The 13,516-nt window shown below is 36.2% G+C and overlaps 1 protein-coding gene across 1 annotated transcript in view; it reads left to right on the top strand.

Annotated features, from left to right (window-relative positions):
* LOC131431868 (kinesin-like protein KIF14) overlaps window positions 1-13,516 on the top strand; it is a 47,249-nt gene that overhangs the window by 28,034 nt on the left and 5,699 nt on the right. The gene's annotated exons all lie outside the window — the stretch shown is intronic.

The following is a 13,516-nucleotide window of genomic DNA, read 5'->3' as shown; positions in this document are numbered from 1 at the left end:
CTTAACAACATTCTCGCATCCGATGAAAGGAACTTCATGGCGTTTTGGATAGTTTTTGTTTGTTTGTTACTACATAATCAGAAGACAAAAGAAGTCGCATAATTGAATCTTCTCGGTTTAATAAAGAGATTGGGTTATTTTTGAATATTTCTAAACTTTTCTAAATTTTAAAAGAATACCGGTGGACTTTAATCGAAATATTTCACACCCATTAAAATCAAAACTAAAAAAATTGTTTTAGATTTAGTGTTCAGCAGTGTGAACTACCAATTGAAAACTTTACTAGGTTCTACAAAATATCCTACAGAGATTTTGAAAAAGTCCGGGGTATACAAAATCTCGTGTCCTTATTGCGATTAAATATACATCGGACAAACAAAGAGAACACTAGACATTCGTTTCAAGGAACATATCTCAGAAATAGCGAAAGCATCAAAAGAATTGGAAAAGGGACTACCACTTCACTTCAAGTCAAAAGTAGCAGAACATGCCTTTTTTGAAGATCATGAACTCACTACTAATGACATAAAAATCTTAAGACAAATTTCCAATCCATCGATATTAGATTCAGCAGAATCAAAGTTTAGAAAGTTTAGAAATATTCAAAAATAACTCCATCTCTTTATTAAACCGAGACCAAGGGAATATATCTTCTTGGCTTTTCCAGTTACTACCCATATCCAAGATAAAACAAACATAGAAAACACTTAACTCTTCCAGTTTTTCTGTTACCTGTTTTTTTTTCCTTTTCATTTTTTTTTGTTCCTTTTGTGGTTTACCTACTTGCGTTTCTACCTACTTAGGTTTGTATAAAAGGAACTTCACTGCAGCGTTTCTTCAGTAAACTTAAAAAACCGATACACTGAAGAAGGATGTAAATAACATTCCGAAATACGTATCTGTATTCTAATGTTTGATACACTTTCGGAAGAATAGTGACTGCGAAAATAGTGACTTTGTGAGAGTGTAATGGCGTGACATAGTGGAATTCAACGGTACAACAACAGTACTATTAGTGAGAATATTCTACTAACAGCTGAAACAGAAATTTAGTGACAATGGTTACCAAGCCAAGTGAGCCTAATAGGTTTACTGAGTTAAGAAAAAAAAAATGTGGGAATATCGAGAGACATTGCATTTTTGTAAAAATGCAGTAAATTTGGATTAACTCTCACATGCTGCAGAGTAAAGGGTGGGAGATCTTTTTCTAAAAATATTCAAAATAAAATTCAACACGAAATTCTGAAAGAGAAAACTAAAAAATTGTTTAGCATTCTGAACGTGAAAACTTTGGAATGTTATAATCTTCATTTAAAATTAGCGAAACAATATCCTCAAGGTTTCGAAATTTTCCTAAGCAAAGTTAAATTTGCAGAACATTGCGAATCTGAGCGCAAACGAATTCTTCTTCACAAGAAATTCGAAAATTTACGTTTCAAAAATTCCACATGCCGACCCCCAAAACCTCCGATACAGTTTTCAGAAGACTTCCTAATCAATCGTTCATCTCAGAATTTTACCAACGAACAAAAAAAACTTCTCAATCTTGGGTTAAATTATGCAATTTCTTCTAAAGTAAACATCGAACAAGTTATTATAGACGTAGAAACAGGCCTAAATAACTGTAATCTTTCTTTTTCTCAAATTAATGATGCCAGAACTATTGGAGCTGATATCATTAAAAATACTTCATTGAAAAATCAACAAAATATGGGTGATAAAGAACTAGTGAAACAATTGCGGGAAAAGCACTTTATATTTTATGTTAAGGCTGATAAGGGAAACAAAGTGGTAATTATGGACAAAGAAGATTATGACAATCTGATAACCCAAAAAATCAATGACGGCCCTCTTAGAGCCGACCCCCTTCCAGATATTATTAAAAAGTAGATAAAACTCTTCATGAATGCAACCCAAACTTCGATATCAATCTCAGTAGTCTCAAAGTTTCTAACCCCTCTTTATCCAAACTAATAGGACTACCAAAGGTTCATAAACCTGGTAACGAAATAAGGAAAATCATTTCTTCAGTAGGGGCCCCAAATCAAAAAATCTCCAAATTCATAGCAAAAGAATTCCAATCTATGCAAAAAAAAATCTTCAGCAAATCAGTTCCTAACACACAGGTATTCGCTACTCAACTTCAGAATTCAGGCGAAATCGCAGATGACGAAATAATGGTATCTATCCCAAGTGTTCCAGTGAAGGACTCAATCAATCTGTTGGAAGATTGGTTACTTCAACAAAATAGTAGTAGTTTATGGAAATGCAAAGTACGGTCTTATTCTTACTCTAACCCAGCTTTGCATGGATGTAAATTATTTCAAATTCAGAGGGGAATTTTATAAACAATTACAAGGGGCACCAATGGGTAATCCACTCTTCCCGTTTTTTTGTGAATTATTTATGGCAAACCTTGAAGAACTTTTAAATAAACAGAGATTATTACCTAATCGCTGGTGGAGATACGTTGATGATATATTTTGCATCATCAAACGCAACGATTTATCAAACTTCTTAGAAATAATTAATAATTTACATAAAAATATTAAATTCACCTATGAGGAAGAGAATGACAACAGTTTACCTTTCTTGGATATTCTTATTGTCCGGAAGACAAAATCCTTAACTTTCGAAATATATAGGAAGCCTACCAATACGGACCGTGTCATACCAAATACTTCTAATCATTCCCATCAACACAAAATGGCAGCATTCAACTATATGATTCCTTCTTTGAGAGCTGAAACTGATTTCTGAAGACCAGTATATAATCTTAGAATATGCTTTGATTCATTCAATGAATCTATGTTTATTTTGCTTTGAAGGATCACAAGAACGTTGACATTGATGTAGATGAAGGAGAATTGAATTTAGTTTGCGCTTTCGGAACTGATAGATTCCCAACTTCAATAATGATTAAAATTATGTATGGCTGTATCGATATTTCCTAAAACTATTCCACAGTTTACATTGCATTCGATATGATATCTGTATCCTACCCGGATAATTCTAAGATGGTAGAATATATAACTAAAGTTCTGTCCAGTTAGAATTCGAAATCACTTATTGTGTTGCAGTGGCATGGAAAGTGATCACTGCAAGATTTCTTTTACAGCGGTTTGTTTATCTAGGTGCCCACTTTCTGTTGTATAAATTTTTAACGGTGTTTCGTGCAGTGAGTCAAAAGTTATTTAAGATGGATGCCGAGAAAGAGAGAACAAATTCTGCACACCCACTTCGATAATCCAACGTGGTCCGGAATAAAAACGTAAAATTGTTGAAAATCGCCAAAGCAACCGTGTATGGTGTGCTCGAACGTTTCAGGAAGCGAAAGAGCGTTGATCGAGTGCCTCAAGGTAAGCGTCGTAGTGGGACATATGACTTCCAGCTGTACCAGAAGGTGTTGAGAACCATCTGAGCAAACCCTGAATTATCGAATAATGAATTCGCACAAAATACGCTGCTGCACGCGTTACCGTTCGAAGAATTCGTTTGCAAGCAGGATATCGTTCTTATCGAGCCAGCAAGCAACCAAACAGAACGTTGAAGCAAAGTTTCGTCACCGAAACTCGATCTCGGAAACTATACCAGCAGGTTTTGATGAAGTACCAAGGATGCCTGCTCATCGACGATGAAACCTACGTCAAAATGGATTTCGGACAGCTTCCTGGCCATAAATTCTACATGGCGACGCCCTGAGGAGATTTTCCCGCGAAGTTTAAATTTGCTTTTATGGACAAATTTGCCAAAAAAACTGATGATTTGGCAAGGAATATGTAGCTGCGGAGCACAGACTAAAGTGTTCGTGACGAATAACACGATGGACACGAAGCTGTAAAAGAAATGATGCCTCAAAAACCGCGTACTACCTTTCATTAAAGCCCACAAAGGTTCCGTGAAGTTCTGGCTAGATTTGGCGAGTTGCCACTACAGTCGAAAAGTCATCAATGGTACCACGATAATAACTTAGATTTAATTTATAAAAACCCTTCTTAATCCACCTAGTGGTGTGATAACGCCTTTCTCTTCTTTCATAACAGTCTTATGAAAATATATTTCATACTTTTATTAAATAATTTCAGATACTTATTTGAACACCAATTGATTCAGATTGATTCGAGTAGTTCACAAAAGCATGCTTCAGTGTTTATGTCACACAGTCAGCATCATTTTTCCAAACTAGTGCTTGACATTTGCGTTGCCAATTTGTATGAGAAGAGTGATGCTAATCTAAAAAAACCCTTCTTAGTCCACTTAGTGGAATTTTCATATATCTTGAAAAATCACCATAGGGGGTACATGAAATTTTCGAAATCGAAAAAAAAAATTTGATGCCAAAAGTCTTAGAATTGCATGAAACGTCGAGATTTAGTGTCATCTCGAAAAAATTGTTTTTGAAAAAATCGACTTTTTGGGACTCACACACACACACACACACACACACACACACACACACACACACACACACACACACACACACACACACACACACACACACACACACACACACACACACACACACACACATTTTTCGATCTCGTCGAACTGAGTCGAATGATATATAACACTATGGGTCTCCGAGGCTCCGTTCAAAAGTCGGGTTTTCCAGCAATTCTAATACCTTTCTATAGAGAAAGGCAAAACATAAATCCACCAAACTGCCCGCAGTTCCGGACCATCGAGAGATTTTGGGTAATAATGAAGCGGAAGCTTAAGATGCCCGAAATCGGGCCTATTCCAGAAACCGGGAATTTTAATCAGGAATTCATTTGCCGCCCTGTAATATGGTTCAATCAGAACGCAATCGCGTTTCCAACGATAGAAGAGAGGCATATTCAATACAACATGTAATAGAAGGAAAGATCACATCCCTGGGTGATTGATTATAGTTATTGAAACCTTGTAATCATTCACGTTTCGGGTCAAAAACATTGTCTGATCCTATGTTCAGAATTAGAAATCGAATCCTGTTTTCTTGGCACAACAAGCAAATACTTTGTAGTGTCATACAATTATTTTATTTTTTCCACAGTTTGGTAGATTAATAAAGGGCTAAATTTTGCTGGATATTGTTCAGCAATTTACGTAAAGATGGAGTCCCTATACACATGATTATTTGTGACTGTTATTCTTCGCCTCTCATCGCAGTATCAATTTATTCCCATTGGTAGCTGCTAAAAGCTTTATTATGGTACAAAGCACATATTAACTAATTTCAAAATCAATATAAACAATGCTCTTGTTTCGGAACTTAGGGTGTAACATTTTCTAAGTATCAGTACTCACCTTATCAGAGCAAAGAAAGGCAAACAAGAATAATTGACATGTGCAGGCAGGCTGCATTGTAATTGATTTGGGAATCTTTTAACCAGATAGCAAACGCTGAAGAACAAAACAACGGGTTTCAATTGCGCATCACATGAATATTCCGCGAAAAATGCTATCCGTTAGAATGACATCAGCCTACCACCGGATAAACAAGTCTTATAAGGAGCACGTGCTCACTTCCGTACAATTCCGTGGCGGACACACCTCCGCTGCTGCTCAAGTGGCCGTTCGAGTGGTGTTGATATTTTCCTATCTACGAGTTGAAATTTTTGTTACATGCGCTAGGTTTGTTGGTTTAATTAATATTGTACTTTGCCATGTGAACGGGAGATGATCCTTAGTTCGCTTTGTTTTTCAAAGTTTACGATGCCCGTTGGAAATTTTACTGAATCTTTGAACGATATTTGATGTGTTTCTATGGATGTAATTCACTGTAAAGTATTTGAAGAAACAACAAATATTCTTATCAAAAATATTCTAGAAAATACCAAACGACCATAATCTTTAGTACTTTATTAGCTTGACGTCAGAGCGCCTCGGATGAGGGGCTATCGTTTTTCATTCGCATGTTTAGCGGTTACGTAATAATGTGGTTTCCGAGCGGTGCAAGAGAATAGATGTCTTGCCTTAGCACAGCAATAATCACTTGTCGCATCGATCAACATTTAGAGATAAAAAAAATTCGCTACTTAGACGATGTAGAGTTCCGGATGCTTAGTTGATTGTTCTCCGATCACATCCAATCCCGGTAAAATGATATACCTTCGTCTTTCAAATGAGGCACGATTTTGCAGTCACTGTGATTAATCTACTTTTGAAACCAGAGTCAACAATTAAACTTCGTCAAGATAAATGTACTTACCTTTAGTTAATGTTTCCTCAAAATAAGTTACCTACTAACTGTGCATCGAAAATTATAACTTTCAACAATATAGAAAAGCTTTCAGAGCGAAATTATCTGAAATATTGAATAGTGTTCAACTGATCAATCAATGCATTGAACGGGTTAGTGAGCCTATTGAAATAACACAGCTAATTGATATGTAAATATCTCTAGACAACGAGGATTCGACCAACCAATTACTTACTCAAAGGCGATACAAGATTGCTACTATTTCAACCGGTCACGATCTTCTGAACTTGGTAAATCAATCGTTGCAAACTAACTAGGAAAATAACATTTCTTGTGAAAATTCGATTTGATTCATAAACATAACCATCTTCATGTACATTACAATCGTTCCAGCGCTTTTTAGCCGTTTGATGTCATGGTTATAGAATGATTTGTCCTTGGTCTCAAAATAATTTTCTCATTCGAGCCATTTCCCTGAAGAATCTTTATGCTATCAGCAAAGAGCCAGTTCTCGCTGGAGGCTAGATCTGGAGCAATATGGTGTGTGAGAAAGCAAATCGAAACCAAATTCGTTAAATTTGGCTATTGTTTTTATTGACTAGTGGCACGGCACTCTGTCTTGGAATAGATGATATTTTTCTTCTTCATATGAGGCAACTTTTTTCGATTTCATTCTTCAAATATCTCAATTTAATAGTCACTATTGATGATTTCAAAATAGTCAATGTAAATTATACCTCGAGCATGACTCCATGATTTTTCCTGTTGCCATTTGCGTTTTCGGACACCACTCAGCTGACGATTGGTGTATCCATGCTTCGTCTACTGTCACATACCGAAGCAAGAAATCCTATTTATTGTGACTAAACAGTACCAAACAGTTCTCAGTGTCTCATTAAAACATTTCGTTTTTTTCGATAGAATAATTTCTGACACGAATTTTAGCTGATTTTTAACATAAATTCATTCAGATTGTTCAGAGTTCAGGAAAGCGTGACTCAATGCTTACATAGCCTTGGTATTACATTCCTGTAGTGGAATTTGACCTTCTGTTTCAACAGTCGATTTAGAGTCAGTCAGAGAACCATTGCATGGCTGGTGCTACAAATCTACTGACACTACGAATCCTTCCAGGTCGGGGCTTGAACATACGACAACTGGTTTGTAAGACCAGTGTCCTATGCATTGAACCGCCAACCCCAATACATTTGAATTTGATCATTAGTTACTTTCTGGATAAAGTGCGGATAGAAAAAATGGTTACGTCACTTCTACCATTATACCTTCGGAACCGAAAATGAAAGCCACTTGATCTTGATGTGACTTTTGAATGAACCAAAGCTTTTTGAAATCGGTTCAGCCATCTCCGAGAAAATTGAGCATATAGAATAAATTTTCGGAAAATGCACACACACACATACACATAGACATTTTCCGATCTCGTCTAGCTGAGTCGAATGGTGTATAACAATAGGGGTCTCCGGAGCTCCGATCGAAAGCCGAGTTTTCCATCAATTCTATTAGGGGAGATCGAGGTTAGACCGGACGCGGGGTTAAATCGGACAGCTTCAATATCTAATAAACCAGTAATTATTTCGATCCATGGATTGATTTTGTAAACGTGCTTTTATGGTCATGACTGATTTTTTAAATATTCTTTTTATTTATTTCTATTTATGTGCATTGTAATACCGGTCTTTTTAGTGCTTTCATGTGTGCATCCCGTGCTGAGTCCAATGATTATTAAGTGCTTTCCTAGGCTATGGTTCCCACTTGGTCACTGTTTTTTTGTGCTGATTCAAACAGATTTTATAAAATTGTGGATAAGTGTATTCATGTTTGTTTCATATGTACATATATACATACATACAGGGCCTTTTGTGGAAGCACGCGAGGACACGTAGTTTCCCTGAAGAAAATTTCGAAAATATCACGTAAATGATTTTGATCATCAACTAGCCTATCAATCTTGATGATTTCCTCCCTATTTATGCGTCATCAACCATACGGAAGTTCCAAATTTGGAAGCTGCTTTAAAATTTGATACGTATGTTGTAAACAAAAGTTATACTATTTTATGACTTCAATATTTTCTCCATAACATAGTAGAGAAGATACAAAAAATTTTGCATTAGCGTGTCCCTTAGTGAGAAGGACAAAAACCCTGCATACATGCATACATACATTCAAACATCCTTATGGTCAAAAAAGAACCGGAATTTTATAAAAAAAACGCAAAATTTCAATTTTTAATAAATTTCTTTATTATCGCCTTCAAAGTACTCTCCTCCTGCGGCAATACATGCATGCCAACGCTTGATCCAATTTTCCATACAAGTTTTATAGGCCGCCGAAGGTATGGCCTTTAGTTCACGCTGCGAATTCTCTTTTATGGTCTCTATGGTCTCAAAACGCGTTCCCCGCAATGTCAATTTGAGTCTGGGGAAGAGGAAAAAGTCACACGGTGCCATATCTGGAGAGTACGGTGCTTGGTTGATGATATTGGTTGAGTTTTTGGCCAAAAACTGCGACACAACCAACGCTGTGTGAGCCGGTGCATTATCGTTCAGCTTTTTTGACACCAGCCGAGAAGCGACGCGTTTCAAACCCAAAACATCAGTTAAAATGTGTTCGGCTGATCCATAAGAGATGCCCAACAACACAGCAATCTCTCTAATCGGTACAGAACGATTTTGCCACACGATTTGCTTCGCCGATTCAATGTTTTCTTCAGTAACAGATGTTGTTGGGCGGCCAGGGATCTCATCATGATCCAAGCTTGTACGACCACCTTTGAAGCCACTTTTTATACCACTCGTATGCCTGTGTTTTTCATAGACACGATTCACCAAAGGCATTTTCTAACATTTTCAACGTTTCGGAACACTTAAATCCATTTGCAACACAAAATTTGATGCACGCACGTTGTTCTAAGTTTTCATCCATTATAAAAATCGCCACACGAAAATTTTTCAACTTCGTTGTATAGACGCCAAACAAAAACTAATCGTACGATATGTGTCAAAATTTGACAGAATGTGTATAAAAGTGTTGCCAACGTTGATAGAATAAAAGTTTACCGATTGGACAAGCGCGGGAATTTTAAAATGAAAATTCTGGTTCTTTTTTTATCATAAGGTATAAATACAAACATACATACATACATACATACACACATGCATACATACACACATATAAACATCATCGCCCTTATTCTGAATAACGACGTATTGATTTTTCGATCGAATGTGGTTCGATCGAATCATAGCTACCTTTGATTTTGCTAGCGTTATGGGTAATACAAATGAAATACGAAGGAAAAACGATACGACGTTATTCAGAATAAGGGCGCATAACATTGGGCCGTATGAATAAAACGTAGCATGCTTGAATTTCGGTAGTAAATGCTACATGTGGATCACGTTCCTGTCAAAAGCAGAGACTTTACTACACAACAACGTTCGAACATGTAGTATTTACTACAATTTTTCGGTAGGTAGCTCCAGAGGTTGCTACTCGTGTGTTTGCTGATAAAGTGAAGTAGAAAAATTAAAACCAAACCAAACGTGTTTTACTCTGTAGACTATGTTTTTGAGAAGATACTACAAACAAGAGACTTTACTACATTTTATTCATACGGCCCATTTAGTTACTATTTCTATTCTAATAGATTTTAACTAGGGTTAATGTATCAATAGTCATCTCATTAGTTGAGTCACCATGTTAATTTACCGATTACTCGACTTTCAATCAATGAATTATGATAAAATCTAATACAATCACCCCTATTATGTATTTCGATCGTGTCGGATTTTGTCGAACGAATGCAAAAATTTGCATTCTGTAATTCGATCGAGTGATGCTTTTGTATGGAAAACTCGAACTCGATCGAGTTACAGAATGCAAAATTTTGTATTTGATCGAAACAATCCGATTCGAACGAAATACAGAATCGGGGTGAATATCTTCGCTTCGGTTTTGTGAAGTTATACCACAGAAAAAGTGGTTCGAAAATTGTTCAATACTGCTATTATAGCGATGCGAAAACTCGAAGCGAATGCTCCTAATTTTATCTCACTCTGGAAGTCAATTTATCAAACAGAAACAACAGATCTCACTCTAACTAATGGTTTTCGTAAACATAGTCATCTCTAATGGAGGTGAGATAAAGAGGGTACCGTTACCATACTTTTATCTCTACCTTTTCCTGTTGCCATTTGCGTTTTCGGACACCACTCAGCTGACGCGAGTCGAGAAAAAAATAAAATAAAATACATTGGTGGATCCATGTTTCTTCTACTGTCACATACCGAAGCAAGAAATCCTATTTATTGTGACTAAACAGTACCAAACAGTTCTCAGTGTCTCATTAAAACATTTTGTTTTTTTTCGGTAGAATAATTTCTGACGCGAATCTTAGCTGATTTTTAACACAAATTCATTCAGATTGTTCAAAGTTCAGGAAAGCGTGACTCAATGCTCCCCAGCTGAAACGGTGGCCTTTATGACCGTTCTTGCATGCATTTCCTCTTACATTTCACTCACACATCAACTCACCCATCAGACATCCTAACAAAAAAAAATGAATGAACATCGTTTGACAGCTATAAGCTCACATGTTCAGTCTATATTATTTTATTCTATTTTACAATATTTCATATCATTCCACTGTATTCTATGGTACAAAGATGAACTTGATTTACCGTTCATCTGCTGCCATCGTGTGAAACCCAATCACTTCACTTAATTTCTACTTCACACTGGTAATAGGGGCCGGTAGTATGAAAATGAAACATAAAACAGAACTCAGTTAAGCCCTACCGGCCTCTCCAACCCCGGATGTTAAAGCGTAATGCAATCAACATCTTATTTAAGTCGTTCCATATCTTATTCATTTAATTCAATAATGAAGCTAAAAACTGTAACACATCTTTATCAGATTGTCCACGATTGTCCACGAAAGAGACTGCGCATCGTCGTTCTAATATTACACCCAAATCTTGTTTTATGCAGGGGATACGTACCGCATAAAAACCGGATTACCTCAGAAATTCCCTTTGAAAACTGTGTTCACATACAAAATTGCTCAACTAAGAAAAACAAATTTTTGCCGAATGTTCATAATTCAATATATATGAACGTTCGGCAAAAATTATTACCCACCCTACTTTTCACGTAGGACATTTAGTAGCTATTAAATGCGCAACCCCTTAATAATTACGTGTGTAATAAATATAATGTAGTAGGTGTTCATATCACGTTTCCATTCTAGATAGACAATTGTTATTTGCCACATGTAATTGAAATGTATTTCACTTAATATTGTGGCAACATTTATCTGAAGTCGTGTTCCCTTCTATGATATGAAATCCGCATGAAAGTTTATTTCACACCACCTATGGGCGTGACGGGAGATTTTCTCACATTTTGATATGTGAATAAGATTCTTATCAAGACAAAAAATAATCCTGTATTGGAACATCAATAGCAGTCGATAAGATTGTGGAAGTAGGATTCCTTGGCTATCAGATGATAGATCCTGCAATGTTGAAAAATTTAGTTTGAACAAAATCTTTGCTTTGTATCCTTTGAAATAATCATGATTTTAGTAAAGATTTTTCAAAAAATTTTTAAACTTCTTAGAGTGAAGCCAGAGTGGGCGCGACACGCGACGCGATGCGTAACGCGGAAGATTTCCAATGAGAAGTAGTAGCCAGAGCCAAAGTGATTTGTACAGTAGTGGGGGAGAGTGTTCGGTTACCGGCACCCTTTTATTTTGAATTCATAACTTCTGACTAAGTGCACATTATGCGGACATCTATACATCAATGGAAAGCTATAGTCCCTAGCTAACAACTGATTGAGAAACTAAGTTGATTCATTTGATTGAAAAAAAATTTATCATTTTAGTAAAGCGATAAATTTTGGCTATTTCAAAAAAGGTGTTCGGTTATCGGCACTCCAAGAAATTTCACTAAAAATAGAAAAAATATAAGTAAAGACTGCAGTTATTCAAAGAAAAAACAGAATTTATTCTTTTTGTAACCGAACACCTTGGGGTGCCGATAACCGAAATCGGTAGACATTTTGAAAATGACAAAACAAATTTTTGGTTGTGAAAATAAAACAAATTTTAATTGCACGAAACTCAACACAAAAGTTTTTTTCTGATTTTTTTTAACGCAGCAAAAAGTACAAGCGTCTGTTGGCTTCGGTATTCGGCACAAAAAGAACGTGCATGACATGACACATGACATTTGTCGAAATGACGCTATCTGATTTCTTTCAAAAGCTACGGTGGAGTGCCAGCAACCGAACATCTTCCCTTAACAAAACAATATAATTCATTTATGTTCACAATTATTAAAAAGAAAATTGTAATCCATCTACATGCTGTAGTGTCAACTGCTGCAGCTTTATCCGAAGTTGAAGCTTTTTTTGCAGAATGCAAATCATTCTCAAGCTGCGATGTTTTTTTTTTCTCCAGTAGTTCTAATTTTCGAAACATTATTTCTAGAAGTAGTGTCTATTGGTTATTCTTTTCGGAATTCTCTTTCACTTTCTTTCTTCAAGGCGTAAATAAATAGCAACTGATTATACACTGGATGTTTTTGCTAGCTCGAATGTTTCAATCAGACTAGGTGCCATTTCAAATAACCCATCTTCGACGGTATTAATCATGTCGTTGCAGTTGTAATGTACAGATATGTCTAGATTCCCCGAAGATTTTTTTTTTTTTAAATAAAGCCTGTTGAAATAAAGCCAGCTCGAGGAGATTACATCACCACCTGAAACCATGGATCTAAATTCTAGTAACTCTCGTAGCTCCCGACCAAAAGAATCGCGTAGATGTTTCCATTTTTCTTAGCATTTTCATCTAAAAATTTATGAAAAAAAGCATAGACTTTTTTCATGCACTTTTATTGATTGTAATTCCCAGTAATTTCTAATGTTTTCTAAACCTCTATCCAACACTTGTTTACAAGAACCCAGTTTTAAACTTGCGAGATTGTTGATCCCAAAGCGCATTCCGTTGAAAAACTGATTCGATGAGAGCTTCGATATCAATCAAATTATCTTCTTCCACCGTGACGAAAAATAAGGAAACCTCTGTTCGCTCGTTAGTCGCATAAAAAACTGAGCACGCACTGCTTCGTTGTTTGTCGCACCGAAAATCGCTTGTCACTTTGCAACGCCTTGTGTTTACTCTAGTATACATAATAATTTATTGCTGGAAAAAATGAATGAAATTCAGATCCTTCGCGTCGCGTGTCGCGCTCACTCTGGCTTCACTCTTAGACTTTAAGGACTTCACCGTTTTCATTCCTTGGA

The sequence above is a fragment of the Malaya genurostris genome, chromosome 2 (genome assembly GCF_030247185.1).
Source record: "Malaya genurostris strain Urasoe2022 chromosome 2, Malgen_1.1, whole genome shotgun sequence".
NCBI lineage: Eukaryota > Metazoa > Arthropoda > Insecta > Diptera > Culicidae > Malaya > Malaya genurostris.
The sequence above is the reverse complement of the archived record's forward strand: the minus strand, read 5'-3'. Positions and strand labels throughout refer to the sequence as shown.